The following is an 8028-nucleotide window of genomic DNA, read 5'->3' as shown; positions in this document are numbered from 1 at the left end:
TTTCTATTATACCTTTTCTCTTATTGTTCCTCACCTGGTTTTGGCTCCCACTCCTGAGAAAAAATACTGACCGAATACTGACCAAATACAGATAGTGGGGCCGTGGCCTTATAGAGAACTCAGCAGCGCTTTGCCAGCTGAATGCTTCTGTGTATTGAGGTGTCGGGGGAAAATAGCTGGCGGCCGAACAATAATTTAGGTGATCTCTTGGCTGACTGCTATCTAAAGTATATGCGGGGCTTAAGAGACTTGCTGTTGACCTGTGAGAGAGAGTGGGCCTAGGCTTGTCATCCAAGGACCCATCAGTGAGCTGGTAGGTGAATGACATGGTGCCAAAGTTGAGGCTGCGCAGTGGTTCAGCTCAAGTTTTAGCAGGAACCAGAGTTGGCCTTAGTCTTGATTTAGCCCGGACAATCCGAGCAGCAAAAGCGACAGGATTATGCCAATCACACAAATGTTTTGAGGGTGTTTCTGTAAAGTTGTGGGAGTGAGGCTTAAAGAGGTTGTCCACTACTTTAGCATTGATGACCTATCTTTAGGATAGGTCATCAATGTCCGATCGGTCGGGGTCAGACACCCGGCACCCCTGCCAATCAACCGCTACCGTTGGCGGCTGCTGGCCGGAAGTACTCACTTGCAGACCTGGCCGTCTTCTGATTGTGGCCGAGGCTTGGGACTACTCATCTGCCTCTGATTCAAATTAATAGGAGGCAGATGTGTAGTACCCTGCGGACGCCACTATCAGAAGACGGCCAGCTCCGCAAGCGAGTACTTCCGGACGGCACCAATAACAGCTAATTGGCGGGGTGCCAAGTGTCAGACCCCGACCAGACATTGATGACCCATCCTTAGGATAGGTCATCAGTGCTAAAGTAGTGGACAACCTTTTTAAATATCCATTAAAATATTAATACGGAAGTGTCAGAGCAGTATGGTACAGCAAGACCCAAATATTGACACACTAGTAATGGAGGAGAATTGGCGGTTATATCCGGACACTGCCAACGATGTCTCAGTTGTTTGGCTTCACTGTTCACAGTACAGTGAGCGGTGTCTATAAGCACACCCCGGCACTGACCGACGGCTGTCTCTGGGGCAAGGTCCCTTTAACAAGCTTCTCCAGAAATAGAAAAGAATTAGAAAGAAAGAAAGCTTAATGTTGTTCACTACATTCTGCAACCATTCTTTAGCAGGAACTGTGTAACCACCTCTTATACAGCATTCATATAAACTGGACAAATGCACAAAAAACACCACTATTAAGTTGGTGACATGCCGCACACGTGCTATTCATTATATCAGACACACAGCGCACACATCTTTATACAGTGGACACATGACACACGCACCTCTCACAGATTGGACTCTTTTCTTTATACTGGATACATATCGTATACATTTTGCAAACATGTTAGTGAGTTGCAACTTGTATTGCAGCTAAGGAAAAACAAATATATTTAAAGCATCTGAAATAGCGAGTGAACCAGCTTGCGAGTGGTTTGTTCACAGTGTGGTTTGCCTTAAGTGTGACTTCAGATTCAATTACTTTGATTCAGGGTATGTAGAAGGGATTAACTTGTACTAATTCACTGTTTAAATTTTTTGGTTTTATTTCTGTGTTTTTGCCATTCCCATTAATAAAATGTGCTCCATTTTTGACAATGCCATCCAGTGTACGTCTTATTGCATATATGCAATCATTGAACAGCCGTTAGAAGCTCAGGTACTGGATCTAAATAAGTAGCTGGCAACCCTGAGATCCATAGACATTAAGGAAAGGAGTTTGCTGCTCACTGAGCAGATACTCGCTGGAGTAGAAGTGGGAGAGGATGGTGGCATGGAGCTGCAAGACCATGAAACAACTAGCTGGATGACAGTGCTATGGAGGGACATGTGTCAGGGAGACTAGTCCTGATCTGGCACGCCCCAACAATTTTGGTAAGTTTGGAGATGAAGGGGGTGTCGGTACAGGGGTAGCACTGCAGCAGCCAGACTCGTCTTCTAAGAGCCGGGCGGAGTGTCTGCTCCAGTAATGAAGGAAATGGAAATGTCTGGCAGGCCAGTCAAAGTGCCTATTTCATCCATACATTGGACATATAGTGGGGGAAATAAGTATTTGATACACTGCCGATTTTGCAAGTTTTCCCACCTACAAAGAATAGAGAGGTCTGTAATTTTTATAGTAGGTACACTTAACCTGTGAGAGACAGAATCTAAAAATAAAAACCAGAAAATTATATTGTATGATTCTTACATAATTAAATTGCATTTTATTGCAGGAAATAAGTATTTGATCACCTACCAACCAGCAAGAGTTCAATCTCTTACAGACTTGTTAGTTGTTTTTCTTTAAGAAGCCCTCCTAATCTGCACTCATTACCTGTATTAATTGCACCTGTTTGAACTCGTTACCTGTATAAAAGACACCTGTCCACACACTCAATCACACTCCAACCTCTCCACCATGGCCAAGACCAAAGAGCTGTCTACGGACACCAGGGACAAAATTGTTGACCTGCACAAGGCTGGGAGGGGATACAGGACAATAGGCCACCAGCTTGGTGAGAAGGCAACAACTAACTGTTGGTACAATTATTAGAAAATGAAAGAAACACAAGATGACTGTCAGTCTTCCTCGGTCTGGGGCTCAATGCAGGATCTTGCCTTGTGGGGTACTGATGATTCTGAGAAAGGTCAGGAATCAGCCCAGAACTACAAGGGAGGACGTGGTCAATGACCTGAAGAGAGCTGGGACCACAGTCTCAAACATTACCATTAGTAACATACTACGCCATTAGGGATTAAAATCCTGCAGGTCATGCAAGGTCCCCCTGCTCACGCCAGCACATGTCCAGGCCTGTCTGAAGATCACCAATAACCATATGGATGATGAGAGCAAAATAGAACTTTTTGGTATCAACTCCACTCTCTGTATTTGGAGGAAGAAGGATGAGTACAGACCCAAGAACACCATCCCAACCGTGAAGCATGGTAGGGGAAACCTCATACTTTGGGGGTACTTTTCTGAAAGGAGACAGGACGACTGCATTGTATTGAAGGGAGGATGGATGGAATTTTGGCCAGCAATCTCCTACCCTCAGTAAGAGCATTTAAGATAGGTCATGGCTGGGTCTTCCAGCATGAAAATGCCCAAAACACACAGCCAGGGTAACTAAGGAGTGGCTCTGCAAAAAGCATTTCAAGGTCCTGGAGTGGCCTAGCCAGTCTCCAGACCTCAATAGAATAGGAAATCTTTGGAGGGAGCTGAATCTGAATGTAGCCCAGCAACAGACTCAAAATCTGAAAGATCTGGAGAAGATCTGTATGGAGGAGTGGGGCAAAATCCCTGCTGCTGTGTGTGCAAACCTGGTCAAGAACTTCAGGAAACGTCTGACCTCTGTAATTGCAAACAAAGGTTTCTTTACCAAATATTAAGTTTTGATTTACTATTGTATCAGATACTTATTTCATGCAATAAAATGCAAATTAATTATGTAAAAATCATACAATGTGATTTTCTGGATTTTTTTTAGATTTTGTCTCTCACAGGTGAAGTGCACCTACGATAAAAATTACAGACCTCTCCATTCTTTGTAGGTGGGAAAACTTGCAAAATCGGCAGCGTATCAAATACTTATTTTCCCCACTGTCTATTGCTAACGCTGTACCGTATCCCTCACAATACTATCACCAACAATGGACAAGATGGAAAGGTCTCATCACCAATAATTGCCGAGAACATTCCATTCACTTAAAGTGCCTTCTCTTCCCTCCTCTCCCATTGTTCATATTGTCCTGGTCTTCATGACAGTTTTCTGCACTATTATTTTCCCAGGCTTAGATTCTGATCTTTGTTCTAGTGTGAGAATTATTACATTATATTATAATGTTCCTTCTTAATTACTTCCAACTCTAAGAACACAACGCAGCGCTGTCCCTCATAACCGGATGGGAATCTCTCCACAGATTTTCCCAGGCTTTATCACATACATTATTAAAGGGGTTGTCCAGCAAGATAAAAAGTTGTTTCAATGTGTTTGAAATAATTATATTATGATTGCCTCCCTCACGAATCCAACATTGGTCTGTCCCTCTTCCAAATTTGTGGTGGATGTGTGGAAAACGCTATGTACTCAAATGCATAGTGTCTACTGTAAAGTATAGTCAAGGAGGGATCGTGGTACAGGATTGGCTTTTAGGCTTTTGACATATAAACTGTATGCTTTGGCCAAGGAACTGTTGGTGTCCATCTTTCCGGCTGTTAAGCCTTTGGATTGAAGCTGCACCTCTGGATAAAGACTTGTGGTTGTGTCGAACCTGAAGATCTTCAGATAAACCAGATTAAACCTCCATACACAAATGAATCACCTTCCTCCAGTCAATGGAATAATGATATTACCGAGAGGCCGGCAAGAAAATCGTAATTTGCTTAAGGGAAGCCAATAGATCATGGCGCGGGGGCAGACAAGGCCCTAAGAGCTTGTATTTATTAACTCAAGTTGACAAACCAGAAAACGTTAAAATGTATCTGAATAAATTATGCAGATGTTCCAGCTTTTTATCCCGGTGAGTAATTGACCCATTAAAATCAACGTGGCATCCTGTCTGGCACTAAATTACATGACTGCGCTTCCCTGCCGAACAGATCGTCAGTCATTGCTCAGATACCCTTCCCGTATTGTGCGTCTTCTCTGCTTTCTATCTATATTAATGAACTGTGTCTCTGTCATTAGCAATATGGCATCTCAAGGCAGTGCATTGTGCCTTTACGGATAAGATCCATGCAAGGGTAGCGTCTGAGGCCCCTCTCTTAACATCAGTGTCCAAATTATATCACCATGTCAATAAAACGTCCATAAATTCTTCTTATATCTCTATATTGGTCATATCATTTTTCTATCACAGAGTTTCACAATTTCTATGCTGAAACTTAGATTTCTGTCTGCCTGTAGCCACCACTAGAGGGAGCTCAGGAGCTTACTGCAGATTGTTTATTATTGAGTTCAATAGTCTCCCCCTAGTGGAGGCAGCAGGCAGTCAGAATTCTATCTAGACCTCTGTCCAAGGCTTTTCCATTGGTGTGGCATAGACCAGAGCTATTACCATTCTGGGGCAAAGAACAAGCAAAAGAGGCATGATTTAGACCTGCCACAGTGCTCCACATTTCTCTGCTGTGGCCATTTTTGGGGATGAAGAAAACACAGACCTGTTTTGGCACAGTAAGGCAGCGGCAGCAGAAAGGAGGACATTGAGTATTATGACAATGCATTAAAAATGTATAGTGGTACTTGAGGGGGTGGAAAAAGTGGTGTAACTTGACGACTGTGGCCCCCAATGCAAAATATCAACCAGGGCTCCCAAACTATCATAAGTCTTCAACCCCTTAATGCTCCATTGCAAATATATTCATCAGTGAGCAGTTTGTGGTATGTGGAACTGAGCGTGCTCCACACAGGACAGGTGGAAGCGAGAGAAGTTAGATAGCCGAGCTCTGGTCGCTGCTATTAACCACTTATTTTTTGCTGTCAATCACTGACTGCAGCATTTAAATATCTTGATCCTGGCCTCCGTGATGGGATCGCAGGTTGATGATGGGTTGCTACAGAAGCCTCTGTTGTCACCACCTTGGTACTCCTTTGAAGCCCAGTCATATTCTGTGATTAGAACTTTAGACAGCAATACTGTGGTTCAAGTTCCCTTTGGGAACTAAAAAAGTGAAAGTGGGAAAAATAGTTTACAAAAATATATATACAAAATTATACAGCCTTGCACAGCTGGCTTTATAATTTTGTATAAAGGATTCAAATTTGGGTTCAAATCCCACAACAACATCTGCAAGGAGTCTGAATGTTCTCCCCATGTTTGTGTGGGTTTCCTCTGGGTTCTCCGGTTTCCTCCCACACTACAAAAACATACTGATAGGGAATTTAAATTGTGAGCCCCGATGGGGACAGTGATGATGATGTCTGTACAGCGCTGCAGAATTAATGGCGCTATATAAGTGAATAAAATAAATAAAATAAAAATAAAAAAAGATTGAATCCCCCTCCATCCTTTCTATCAAAATAAAGTTACAGGTTTCTTTTTTTTTTTTTTTTTATTATATTGTGACTTTCTATTACAATAAATTACAGGACTTAATGGTGTGCCGGAGATGAAAGTCAGAAGAAAGGAGGGTATAGTAGGTGAAATATTGAGTGAACAGAAGTTACAGACAGAATTATAAGCTGGGTGCTGGCAGTAACTGTAATGCAAGGGGTTGTAGACCTTTAGAGACTTTCTTTTTTCTTTTACTTGAATCCATGTATTTGGGGCTAAAATGATTATTGCAGTTTCACTTTCCGAGGCTCTTTGTTTTCCTACACATTCAACTTTGGTGTGTTCTGTGGTCATGAATCAGCTGAGAAGAACTCATTAACAGACAGATAAGAATTACACACTCTCCTGCCAGACTGTCAGAACTAGCTCACTGACGGATTCTCAGTTAACTCATTCTGTAGACAGTGATAAACAGTGCAGCACAAAGACTGTAGAAAGCAAACGGTGCAATATTTTTAATGAAACCCAATTGAAAAGGAAAGATTTAATCCTAAATACATCAATTTAAAAAATAAAATGGCCCCATAAATGGACAATCGTTTTAACTTTTTCCCATTCTGGTATTTGATAGAGGCTTAGAGTTAACATCCTAAATGTTTGAAAATTGGAGCTTCTTTTGTCACATTTATGAGTATTTCTAGTAAAGGAGGGGTACACTTATATATGGACACTTTTAGGAGCTGTTGAAACAATAGGATTTTTACGCTCATGATTCCACCTTATTAGCGAGGAGCTGATTCACGTTCAGCTCTGGGACCAGGAGGCTTTCATTTCTTCTCGCTGCACGCCATGATCTCATGGACGTCTATTGATATCTAGGGCGCAGCACTGTGTCAGAGACCACAGAGGACATCGTGGATTCCAACTCATCTACTCTATTCCTTGTTATTTGCTTTCAACATTAAAACTGGCCATACACATTAATGTTCCGAGTATCTGATGTGCATTGGGTCCTCCCATCTTCCCCGGAAGGATCGGGCATGTTGAATTTCAATGTCTGATCTTTCCGTTCCTGCAGACGATAAGCCACAACAGGAGGAATCTGGGGGCAGCTGACTCCGCTTTGGCCGTTCAGAACTCATGCTTGTGTATGGCGAGGAGAGATCAAACAAGTGTCTGATGTTCTTCCACAAGTATCACACTAGGGCAGTAATAAATATCTAATCTTGACCAACTTATCTATAAGGGTTCGTCAAAATACTCTTCAGTCCATCATGATATTTGTGGGGCCAAACTAAGATGGTAACCTTGATTTCTATATCTTCAGCTCTACTGTACTTCTTATTAAACTGGGCAAAATGGGTGGCCAATGTCCAACCCTCAACGAGCAGTCAATGTAAGATGACAACTATGAGGACCACCATGTGGAACATGTAAGGCCCATACAGTCATGTCATCAGAGCCCTTTGGCCTTTTTCACTCTGATCTCAGCTTCCATGTTGTAGCCCACTATACAGTCATGGCCGAAAGTGTTGGCATCCTTGAAATTGTTCCAGAAAATTAAGTATTTCTCCAAGAAAATTATTGCAATTATACATGTTTTGTTATACACATATTTATGTCCTTTGTGTGTATAATTAGAACACAAAAAAACAGAGAAAAAAAAGGCAAATTGGACATAATTTCACACACAATCCCAAAAATGGGCCAGATAAAATTGTTGGTACCTTTTCAAAATTGTGAGTAAACAACTTTGTTTCAAGCATGTGATGTTCATTCACACACACCTGTGGCAAGTAACAGGTGTGGGCAATATGAAAATCACACCTGAAACCAGATAAAAAGGGGAAAAGTAGACTCAATCTTTGCATTGTGTGTCTGTGTGTGCCGCACTAAGCATGGAGAACAGAAAGAGGAGAAGAGAACTGTCTGAGGACTTGAGAACCAAATTGTTGAAAAATATCAACATTCTCAATGTCACAAGTCCAT

This window comes from Phyllobates terribilis, unplaced genomic scaffold (genome assembly GCF_046119375.1).
Source record: "Phyllobates terribilis strain yellow unplaced genomic scaffold, ASM4611937v1 Scaffold_4__5_contigs__length_816908805, whole genome shotgun sequence".
NCBI classification, from domain to species: Eukaryota; Metazoa; Chordata; class Amphibia; order Anura; family Dendrobatidae; genus Phyllobates; species Phyllobates terribilis.
This window is presented reverse-complemented; position numbering follows the sequence as displayed.